General features: G+C 49.7%; 2 pseudogenes; both read left to right on the top strand.

Annotated features, from left to right (window-relative positions):
• The first annotated feature begins 355 nt into the window (after positions 1-355).
• Positions 356-11,094, top strand: part of LOC115862408 (cytochrome P450 2F5-like) — a 31,945-nt pseudogene continuing 21,206 nt past the window's right edge.
• On the top strand, positions 3,988-9,346 carry LOC132593973 (cytochrome P450 2A13-like; annotated as a pseudogene).

An 11,094-nucleotide genomic window follows, 5' to 3' on the forward strand; every position in this document is an offset into this window, starting at 1 on the left:
GTCCCTTCTCACTCTGAGATCCCAAATCCAAAGCTTAGGGGCTCCCCCAAGCAAATATTCCACAATCTTCAACTTTGGAACTTATCAGCTGCCCTCCACAGCCTAGGGTCGTCCCTCCCGAGGGAACCACAAATTCCATATTGGGGCCCACTCTCTGTTAATCTGATCTGAGGTCCCCCTCCTCCTTCCTTGCTGGCTCTGTCCCAAGCTAGGTGGGGAGCACAGTGGGGGATACAGTTGGGAGGTGAAATGAGACAATTATGCAATCAGGACCAAAGTCGGCCCTTCTCTCCCAGGTAGTATAAAAGCAAACCATCCCAGACATTACCAACTGACTGTCACCCCCAGTGCCACCATGCTGGCCTCAGGGCTGCTTCCTGCGGCTTTGCTGGCCTGTCTGACTATACTGGTCTTGATGTCTGTCTGGCGGTAGAGGAAGCTCGAGGGGACACTGCCTCCTGGACCCACCCCTTTGCCCTTCGTCGGGAACCACCTGCAGCTGAACACCAAGCAGATGTACAACTCCTTCATGAAGGTGTCCCAAGGCAGAGAGATGGGTGGGATGGGACAGGGGTGGTGGCCTGCCCAGTTTGGTTGGGGCTTTGTGGCTGGGAATTGACAATGTTGGACCAGCGTCATAGGAAAGGAAAGGGGAGTTTTAAAGATTCAGTGTCAGGGTCCTGGCCAGGAAAGACCACATCTTGGGATATCCAGCTCCTTGACCGTCAGAACCTGTAGGGAAATGCATCTCGGGATGTGAGATCTGGGTACAGGGCCAGTTCAGAGTAGAGGCTGCTCTAACCACTCGCACTCACCTCCATCAGGTCAGCGAGCGCTATGGCCCTGTGTCCACAGTCCACCCGGGGCCCCGGCGGGTCGTGGTGCTGTGTGGATATGACACTGTGACGGAGGCTCTGGTGGACCAGGCTGAGGAACTCAGCGGACGAGGCAAGCAGGCTAACTTCAACTGGCTCTTCAAAGGCTATGGGGAGGGGGACCTCAGAGCGGGGGTGGGGCCAGGCAGACTTGATGGCTTCAGTGTCCCCAGCCTTCTTGTCCTGACTTCCTCTGGCATTCTCTGTCCCCATTCCTGTTCATGGTTGCCGCCCCCTCTGTCTCTCATTTGTCTTAGCATTTCTGCATCTCTGCTTCTCCCTGCCTCTCTCTCTCCTATCTCCCCGTTCTCTTTCACTAGATGTCTCTTCTTTCTATCTCTTAGGAGCTCTTGGAACTTCTGCTTTGGAACCCTGGTCCTCTATCTCCTTATGCCTTTTTGTCTTTTTCTCCTTTTCAACTTCTGTGTTCCCCAGGCTTCTCTCTCCTTCCCTCTCTCTCTTCTTTCTTAGTCTTAGAATCTCACATTATTTCTGTTTCAAAATCCCCATGCCTCCATCTCCTGGTAACAGTCTCTCCTCCTCCCAGACCCTCTCTGTTTCTCTCTCCTTATTTTTCTCTCTTCTCCAGTTCAGTTTTAGAATCCTTCACAATCGTTATATCCGCCTCCCAGATCTCCGAGTATCTCACTTCCCCTCCTTCCCTCCTCTGTCTCTTTCTCTTCCTGTGAGTGTCTCTGTATCTCTTTTCTCAGTGTATCTTTCCTGCCTCTCTCCTTCTGATTCTGTTCTTGCAACTCGGTCTCTACCTCTTTCTGCATTTCTCTGAGTTGTATGTCTCTCTCTGTCTCTGTCTCTCTCTTTCTCCCCCGCCCACCCCCCTCCCTCCCTCCCTTGCTTCCTCCCACCCTCTTTCCCTCCCTCCCCACCCCTCCCCTCCCCGCTCAATCTCCCACTCGCTCTCTCTGCCCACCTTTCTCTCGCTCTCCGGGCCAGGCGGCTGGTCTGGGCCTGCCCCGCCCCGACTCCTACGCCCCCTCTGCAGGCTTGGCGTTCGGCAGCTGGGAGCGCGCCGAGCAACTCCGGCGCTTCTCCATCACCGCACTGCGGGACTTGGGCGTGGGCAAGCGCGGCATCGAGGAGCGCATCCAGGGGGAGGCGGACTTCCTCATCGAGGCCTGCCGGGGCACGCACGGTGAGTGGGGGGACCCCGGAGAGTGCGAGGGGGAGGAGGAGGAAGACAGCCCGCACCGACACACGCATCCTGGCCCCGGAAGGGGTCCAGGTTGGGCGAAGGCGTCCGGCCTTCCAGCTCTGGGGTCTGAGGCTGGAAGTCTGGCTCAGCACTTCCGCGCCCTCCTCAAATTCGCAGACTGGCATCAGACCGCCACGCTGACTCTCCCCCAAATCCCTGTCTCTCCCTAACCCCACCCCATCCCCCAGGCGCCTTCCTCGATCCCATCTTCTTCCTGAGCCGAACCGTCTCCAGTGTCATCAGCTCCATCGTCTTCGGGGGGCCGCTTTGACTATGAGAACAAAGAGTTCCTGTCACTGCTGTGTATGATGCCGGAAAGCTTCCAGTTCACAGCTACGTCTACCGGCCAGGTAACCTGTCCCAGCCTGGCTCTACCATGCCTCTACCTCAACCTGCCAACTGCCCCTCCACACCAAGACAGGTGCCCCAAACTCCCATCCTCCAACAGACAGGATCCCCTCAAAACCAGCCCCCCACTCTCGGACAACTGAACAGTTGCACCAGAACCCGGGACAGGTGGCCAATACTCAGTCTCCAAACACACCTGGATATCTCAAAAGATGCTCCCCCCACCAAAAAAAAAAAGAATGAAAAAAAATAGACACTGCAGGCAAGATACATGTGCTCAACCCAGCTTTCTCTTCTCACCAGCGCAGGTGTCCTCACCCCAACTTACCTTAATATCTAACAGATGCTCCCTTTTAAGATATTCTATCTTTCCATCTGAATTTCTTAACACCTGGACAAGAGATCACCTCAGCCCACTTCCTGACTACCTGAACACCTGGTGCAGGAAAATTCAGCCCACCAAAATCATTGGTTATCTACACAGGTGTCCCAAACCAGCCCACTAGAATATCTAGACAGTGCCCCCTACCCAGCTCGCTTAAATATCTCAACATTTAGACAGGTACCCCAAACCAAGACTCATAAACATGTAAACACCTGGACAGATTGTTCCCCAAACACCCAAATAAGTGTCTTCCAGCCCAGCTCACTCAAATACCTACAGAAGTGCCCCCTATTGGCCCATTTGAATATATGAACACCTGAACAGGTATCTCCCCGCTTGAACACCTGCACAGCAGCCCCACTTGAATACCTTAACACCTGTACAGAAGCCCCCAATCCAGATTCCCTAAGTATCCACACAGCTGTTTCCAACTGAGACCACCTGAATGCCTAAACACTTAGGTGACCCCCCCTTCCAAGTCCCACCTAAATAGCTAAGCACCTGGACAGGTGTCTCCCAACCCAACCTCACCTCAATATACGAACACCAGATGTATGCTCCAATCCAGCATCACCTGAACGTCTGAAACCTGGTTATGTGTCCCAGTCCATCTCACTTTAATTCTTGGACAGGGTCCCTCACACTTAACTCATGTGAAAACTTAGATCTCTATTCCCATCCAGCCCCATCGAAATACCTAAACATCTGTGTAGGTGCCTTTAACCCAGTGCCTTCCTTGCCCTGCGACAGGTCCGACTCCCACTGGGTCCTGAGCACTGACAGCTGTCCTTCCCTTCCCTTCTTCTCTCCCCACCCTCAGCTCTGTGAGATGTTCTACTCAGTGACGAAATACCTGCCAGGGCCCACACTGAACCAGCCAAGTGCCCACTGCCTGCTCCTCTAAACCATCCCCCAAGACCCTCCCCTTGCACCTCCCAGGTGACTTTGGCAGGACCAGGTGAGCAAGACCCTGCACCAGCAGCGCCTACGGCCTGAATGTTTTATGTCCGTGCCACACGTGGATGTCATGCATGTTGTACCTACTTGGACGGTCACCCCTGCCCTGAGTCCTCACAATAGCTAAACACGTTCCCCCTCCTCCCCAAGCCGAAACCCATGAGGAGATTGACAAGAACCATCAGCCCAAGTTCAAGGACGGAGCTAAGATGCCTTACACAGAGGCGGTGATCCACTGAGATCCAGAGATTCTGAGACATGATCCCCATGGGCCCGGCCCGCAGAATCACCCAGGATACCGCGAGACTTCCTCCTCTCCAAGGTGCTGCCCCACCCAGCCTAAAGGGATCTCCAGCCCACTCCCTGTGACCCCACACTCCGTTCCCCTTAGAAGCTTCCTAGCCCCTGTCCCACTCCCTCAAAGACTTTCCCAACGACTGTGTCCCTTCCACCTTCCCACTCAGCACTCCTGAATCCCATATCTCCCCAGACCTCTTGCCTCAGGGAATATGAACCCTATGTCCCCCCCCAAAATTCTTGTCTCAAGAGACATAACCTCCTTGTTCCCCCAACCTCCTGCCTTGGCAGACATGAACTGCATGTCTGTGAAAACTTCTGCCCCAGGAGACACAGAGCCCATGTTCCTCAAACTTCCCTTCTCAGGGGACATGAACCCCATGGCTGCCAAACTTCCTGCCTCGGGACCATGAATCTCATGTCCCCCAAAGCTCCTCCCTCAGAGGACCCCAACTCCCATGCCTCCCACTTCCCTTCACCTAGGTCACACAAATTCCCCCTCCACCCCCGGGTGCTTTCAGCACACCCATCCCCCACTCCACCTTATCAAAGTCCCCTCCCTCCTCCCAGCCAGGGCGCCGAAGTGTTCCCTATGCTGGGCTCCATGCTGAGAGACCCCAAGCTCTTCTCCAACCCGCGAGATTTCAACCCCCAGCACTTCCTGGATGAGAAGGGGCAGTTTAAGAGGAGTGATGCTTTTGTGCCCTTCTTCATCGGTAAGACACACTGCCAGGCCAACACCAACAGGGGCCTCCTTCATCTCTAAGGTGTAACCTAGTATCTTTCTCCAACTTGGAAGTCCCTCTTACCATATACCTTGGAGCCAACCAGCTGCAACCCCCATAACTACCAAGAACCTGGGCCCAGGCAAAAGAAAAGGGATGATCATACCCATTTCAGAGATGGGGAATATCATGGCCCAGAGTGAGTCAGAGATTTGTCCAAGGTCACTTAGATTCTTCAGATTCCTAGAAAGGCGATGGCACAGCAGCCATATTTGAGTGTGTATTTGAGGAGAAGGGGCACCTAGAGTTCCCATTGCTACAGCCTGTTTTGCTTCACCCCACCCCATGTTCTAGGGAAACAGGCTCAGAGAGGAGTAGCAACTTCTTTGAAAGTCTCTCAGGCCTCGATATTCCAGACCATCCTCCCTGGGAGAATACAGCCGGGGGTCGGTAGTGGGGTGCAGGTAGCAATGAAAACAAGCCTCACCTCCATGCCTCCCCCCTGTTCCTTCAGGAAAGCGGTACTGTTTCGGAGAAGGCCTGGCTAGCATGGAGCTCTTTCTCTTCCTCACCACCATCATGCAGAACTTCCACTTCAAGTCCCCACAGTTGCCCCAGGACATTGACGTGTCCCCCAAACACGTGGGCTTTGTCACCATCCCACAAAACTACACCATGAGCTTCCTGCCCCGGTGAGCCAGGGCTGTGCCAGGGTGGGGCTGGTGGGAGGAGCAAATGGGGGAGGGAAGGGCGGGGCTAAGGATGGGGGGATGATGGACGGGGGTCAGGGGAAGGAAGGGGCAAGGTGGATAGGAGAGGAAGAAACAAACGGACTCTGTTCACCTTGCTAGAGGTGGGTTGAGAGGAAAAGAAACCTTATACTATACATTGAATAGTAACAATAACAGATATTATTTATTGAGCAAGTACACTGTGTCAGCTCTATGCTAAAAGCGTCATATACTCACCTAACGCTCACAAACCTATGTCACGGGGAACAGTATTCATGCCCATTTTACAGGTAACAAAGATGAGGTCCAGAGAGTTTAAGTCTCTATCTGAGGTCCCACAGAACACAAGTAAGTACTCAGCAAGTACATGAACACATATCTGTATAGGGGTGGCCGTACTTAGCACACAGTCATTTAGGGAGATTCTTAAAAAGCACCCCTTCCTCAAGTGAAAAAGCAACAACTCATCATACTGTTACACAATCTGAACAGCTCTGTCCAGGAGATTTTTTCCAGAGCCCTGACAGGCAGCTGACCTGGCTTCACTACATACTTGCCCACACCCTTGCCCACTCACGCACACTTCGGATGCGACAGCATATTTCGTGCCCAACACCAGATAAGGCGACTGTGTCCGATCAGAGTCAGACCTGGGGACAGGAGTCAGACTTCTTAATGAAATGGGTGGGAGAGAGAAACACTTTCAGAGAAAATGCCAGGAGAAGTTTGGTAGCAGCACAGCCATGTCTGTGTGTGTGCGCGCATGTGTGCGTGCAGGCATTCGAGTATATGATTGCATGTTCTCCTGAGTGTATACAGGAAGTCACATTTCCTCTGAGTTTCTGAAGGTGGGGCTCTCTCTGGTGGATCTGGGATCTGTGAGGGTCTGAATCACCTGCTTACTCTCAGATAAGTTAGCATATGTTCCCTTAGAAGTGGCATCCTTCAGCATTGCACAATCTGAACATTCATACACATCAGCTGTAGATCTTTGTGTTAGATCTAGAGTTAGATCTAACCTTAGATCTAAATGCTACACAGATCCTCGCATCCACAAAACTTGCCACACTTGAAGGACCAGTGATTGAGGTCAAGTGAGAGGAAATCTGGTCCTTTGAACCCTGCAAGTTTCATAACAGGCTATGATTCTCAAGTTTCTCAATTTCCATGATCTGTGTCTGGCAACTCGGTTTCCACAAATTGGCTGCTTCCTACTCATTGGAGGGAAATAAGGATCCACAGGGTCACACTCTTTATTATGACAAACACACTATTCAACAATTCAGAGTCAGAATCAAACTTTATCCATTCCTGTGCATGTCACTTTAAGAGGTTTCTAGAAACCTCACCTGGGGGAATCTTAGAATTGTGGCATAACTCGACGGTCGAATCTTGGAACTGCAGAGTCCACAATTCATAATCTTGGAATCTCGGATTCCCAGAACCTTAGACTCCCAACATTTGAATTACTGATGCTTGGAACTCTTGATGCTTAGAGTTTTAGCATCAGAGTTTCCTTTAGCCACATCCTTGGGAACTGCGTTCCCAGCCCCTCTGGTGGCAAACGTCAGATCTCCAAGCTGAAAGTTCCTTCTGAGGAAGAGTCAAGAGAGGAAAGGAGGGGCTGGAACTAGCTGGGTTCTGCCAATGAGGCATATCTCCAGGGGAAGGTAGAGTGGCTAGTAAGTCTTTGCCCAGCAAGAAGGGAGACGAGAGGGAAGCGAGAACAAGTATTAATCTCCAGAGTCCTCAAACTTACAGCTGAAAAGGGAAAAAAAGCAGGAGTCCATCAAGGCATTACCAAAGGTGCCAAGAGAAGTCACCTTCTAGCCACCAATGCCTCGATCTCATCTGTCCAGATAGGGCAGTCTCAGCTCTGTTGCTCTGGAAGAGCCAGTGACCCAGCCCAGCAAAGAGACAGTGCTGGGGCGGAGATGTTAACAGGAGCCCTGGATTCTGGTCCAGGCTTTGCTGCTAACTCTTTGGACCTTCCTGAGTCTCTCATCTGTCTCCTTCCTCACAGGAATCATTTGAAGATTGAAACATAGCCTGATGTTGAGCTTTAAAACTCAGTGGCTGCTGGGCTTCCCTGGTGGCGCAGTGGTTGAGAGTCCGCCTGCCGATGCAGGGGACGTGGGTTCGTGCCCCGGTCCGGGAGGATCCCACATGCCGCGGAGCGGCTGGGCCCGTGAGCCATGGCCGCTGAGCCTGCGCGTCCGGAGCCTGTGCTCCGCAACGGGAGAGGCCGCAACAGTGGGAGGCCCGCGTACCGCAAAAAAAAAAAAAAAAAAACTCAGTGGCTGCAGGAATGGGAGGATGACAGTGGTGATGTTTCTGGGTAGCTTGTTTTTCACTACTCTCTTCTACCAAAACAAGAATCCTGCTCTTGCCGTAATGACAGGCACAAGTAGCATGTGTGGAGTGCCCGCTATGTGCCAGACACTGTGCTGAGCCCCTGTATGATGTTTCCTAGAACTGCCAGACCAAAGTATCACAAGCTGAGTGGCTTACACCAACAGAAATGTATTGTCTCAGAGTTCTGCGAGCTAGGTCCAACATCAAGGTGTCAGCGGGGCCGTGCTCCCTCTGAAAGCTGTAGGGGAATCCTTCCTTGCCTCTTCTTAGCTTCCGGTAGTTTGCAGCTCTTGGTCTTTGGAGTTGCTTGGGTTGCAGCTGTGTCATTCCAAACTCTGTCTTTGTCATCACATGGTGTCGTCCCTGTGTTTGTCTCTCTTCACATGGCCATCTTTTTTTTTTTTTAACTTTATGGGAGTAGAGTTGATTTACAATGTTGTGTTAGTTTCAAGCGTAGAAAAAAGTGGATCCGTTATGCATATATGTATATCCACTCTTTTTTAGAGTCTTTCCCCATATAGGTCAATACAGAGTATTGAGTAGAGTTCCCTGTGCTATACAGTAGGTCCTGATTAGTTATCTATTTTACATATAGTAGTGTGTATATGTCAATCCCAATCTCCCAATTTATCCCTCTCCCCTTTGCCCCCTGGTAACCATAAGTTTCTTTTCTACCTCTGTGACTCTATTTCTGTTTTGTAAATAAGTTCATTTGTACCATTTTTTTTTAGATTCCACATATAAGCGATACCATATGGTATTTGTCTTTCTCTGTCTGACTTACTTCACTTAGTATGATCATCTCTAGGTCCATCCATGTTGCTGCAAAGGACATTATTTTGTTCTTTGTTACTGGCCATCTTTTTATAAGCATACCAGTCATACTCCAAGATGACTTCATCTTAACTAATTATATCTTCAGTGATTCTTTTTCCAAATAAGATCACATTCTGAGGTACTGGGAGTTCCGACTTTAGAGTACCTTCCTGACAGTTCAATCCATAACACCACTTAGGCATGCACTCATTCAACCAAATAAAGTGTCTGCGAGGTGAGTCTGTGATGATCCTTGTTACAAATGAGCACACGGACTCAGAGGAAGGTTAAAGAATCTGCCTAGGGCTTCCCTGGTGGCGCAGTGGTTAAGAATCCACCTCCCAATGCAGGGGACACGGGTTCGAGCCCTGGTCTGGGAAGATCCCACCTGCCGTGGAGCAACTAAGCCCGTGCGCCACAACTACTGAGCCTGTGCTCTAGATCCTGTGCTCCGCAACAAGAGAAGCCACTGCAAGGAGAAGCCCGCGCACACCAACGAAGAGTAGCCCCCGCTCGCCTCAGCTAGAGAAAGCCCGTGCGCAGCAACAAAGACCCAACACAGCCAAAAATAAAATAAATAAATTTATTTTTTAAAAAAAAGAAGAAGACATTCTTGTCTACAAAAAAAAAAAAAAAAGAAAGAATCTGCTCAAAGTAACACCGTTAGGACATGACAAAGGCAGATTTGGATGAAAGACAGTTGGATTTCAGTGTGCCTCTCTTGAGGTTCCAGAGATGATTCAGATGGAGCCCCTACCCCCAGAGGAACTCTGGAGGAAGGGGGTGATTCTCAGAAGAAATGTTTTGGAGAAAGGAGGTAGAAGGATGGGCATTTAGATGTCACATCACCCCTGACTCAAATTCAGGATGTTCCACATGTGGCTGCTCCCAGGACGCGTGCAAACCTGTACGCACACGTGCACACGGATATCTGTATAGCTGGAGCAGCGCTTTTTTACTCATGAGAGGCACTCTGATAGAGAGAGTCTTCTCTTCTCTTTTGTTTTATTATTTTTTAAATGCTTGTTGCAGCCCTTCGAGCTGCTCATGAATCATTAATGGGTTATGACCTGCAGTTTGAAGAACAAAAGCTTAAAGGAGAAATTCCAAACTCCCTGGGCTAGTCTCCAAGACCCTTTCTAGCCTGGGCTCTGCCCTCCTCTCCCAATCTCGTTTCTCATCACATGTCACTACACAGATCCTATTCCCCAAGCTCACCAAACTTCTATTACTGTGCATGGATTACTTATGTCTCCAGGCATTTGCACTGACGGTTCCCTCTGCCTAGAATGCTTTTTCTGCCCTTTCCGCTGAAGTGAAGGACTGTTGCTGTGGTAATATTCACAGAATAACAAGCAAACAGGAAGGAAAGAACCCCTTGTTTCTCTACCAAGATTCCATTCTCCCCCTAATGGTCCAGCAGGATCCAGCAGGAAATGGAGAAAAAATGGTTCACAGGGTTCCCAAAAAGTTACCACAAACAAGTATTAAAATGTGGCTTTTACGTTAAAAGTGATTTTATTTTTTTTTTAGTTCTCATTACAAGAAAAAAATTCTACGTATATGACAGATGTTAACTAGACTTACTGTGGTGATCATTTCACAAAATATACAAATCATTATGTTGTACACCTGAATCTAATATAATGTATGTCAATTATACCTCAGTTTTAAAAAACTTTTTTTCCCATTTGCTATTGAAAAGATCAGTTCCAGTTATATGGAAAATCCATTTATTTGTAATACCTACATTCTCTGACAATGCCAGGAGGGCAAAAACAAAAAAAAACCCATGAGGCTTTGGGACTTCCCTCGTGGTCCAGTGGTTAAGAATCTGCCTTCCAATGCAGGGCACGCATGTTCGATCCCTGGTCGGGGAACTAAGATCCCACATACCGAGGGGCAACTAAGCCGGCGCATCCCAACCACTGAGCCCGTGCACTCTGGAGCCCGCACGTTGCAACGAAGAGCCCACTCACTGCAACGAAAGATCCCGAGTGCCGCAACTAAGACCCAACACAGCCAAATAAATAAATGAAAAACGAGGCTTTGACGTGTAATATCCAACACAGTGTATATTAGCTACATAGCATCCTTCTCCACAATCTGTTCCAGAAAACAGAAGATAAGGAAACACTTCTCAACTTATTCTATGAAGCCAGTATTTCCCCGATGCCAAAACAAGACAATGATAGTACAGAAAAGAAAGTTACAGACCAATATCCCTCATGAATATAGATACAAAAATTCTCAACAAAATATTAGCAAATTAAATCCATCAATATATAAAAAGAGTAATACACCAACTTATCATACTATTACACAACCTGAAGAACCTATGGGCAGGACAGGAATAAAGACGCAGACCTACTAGAGAATGGACTTGAGGACA

This window comes from Globicephala melas, chromosome 19 (assembly GCF_963455315.2).
Source record: "Globicephala melas chromosome 19, mGloMel1.2, whole genome shotgun sequence".
Classification (NCBI taxonomy): domain Eukaryota; kingdom Metazoa; phylum Chordata; class Mammalia; order Artiodactyla; family Delphinidae; genus Globicephala; species Globicephala melas.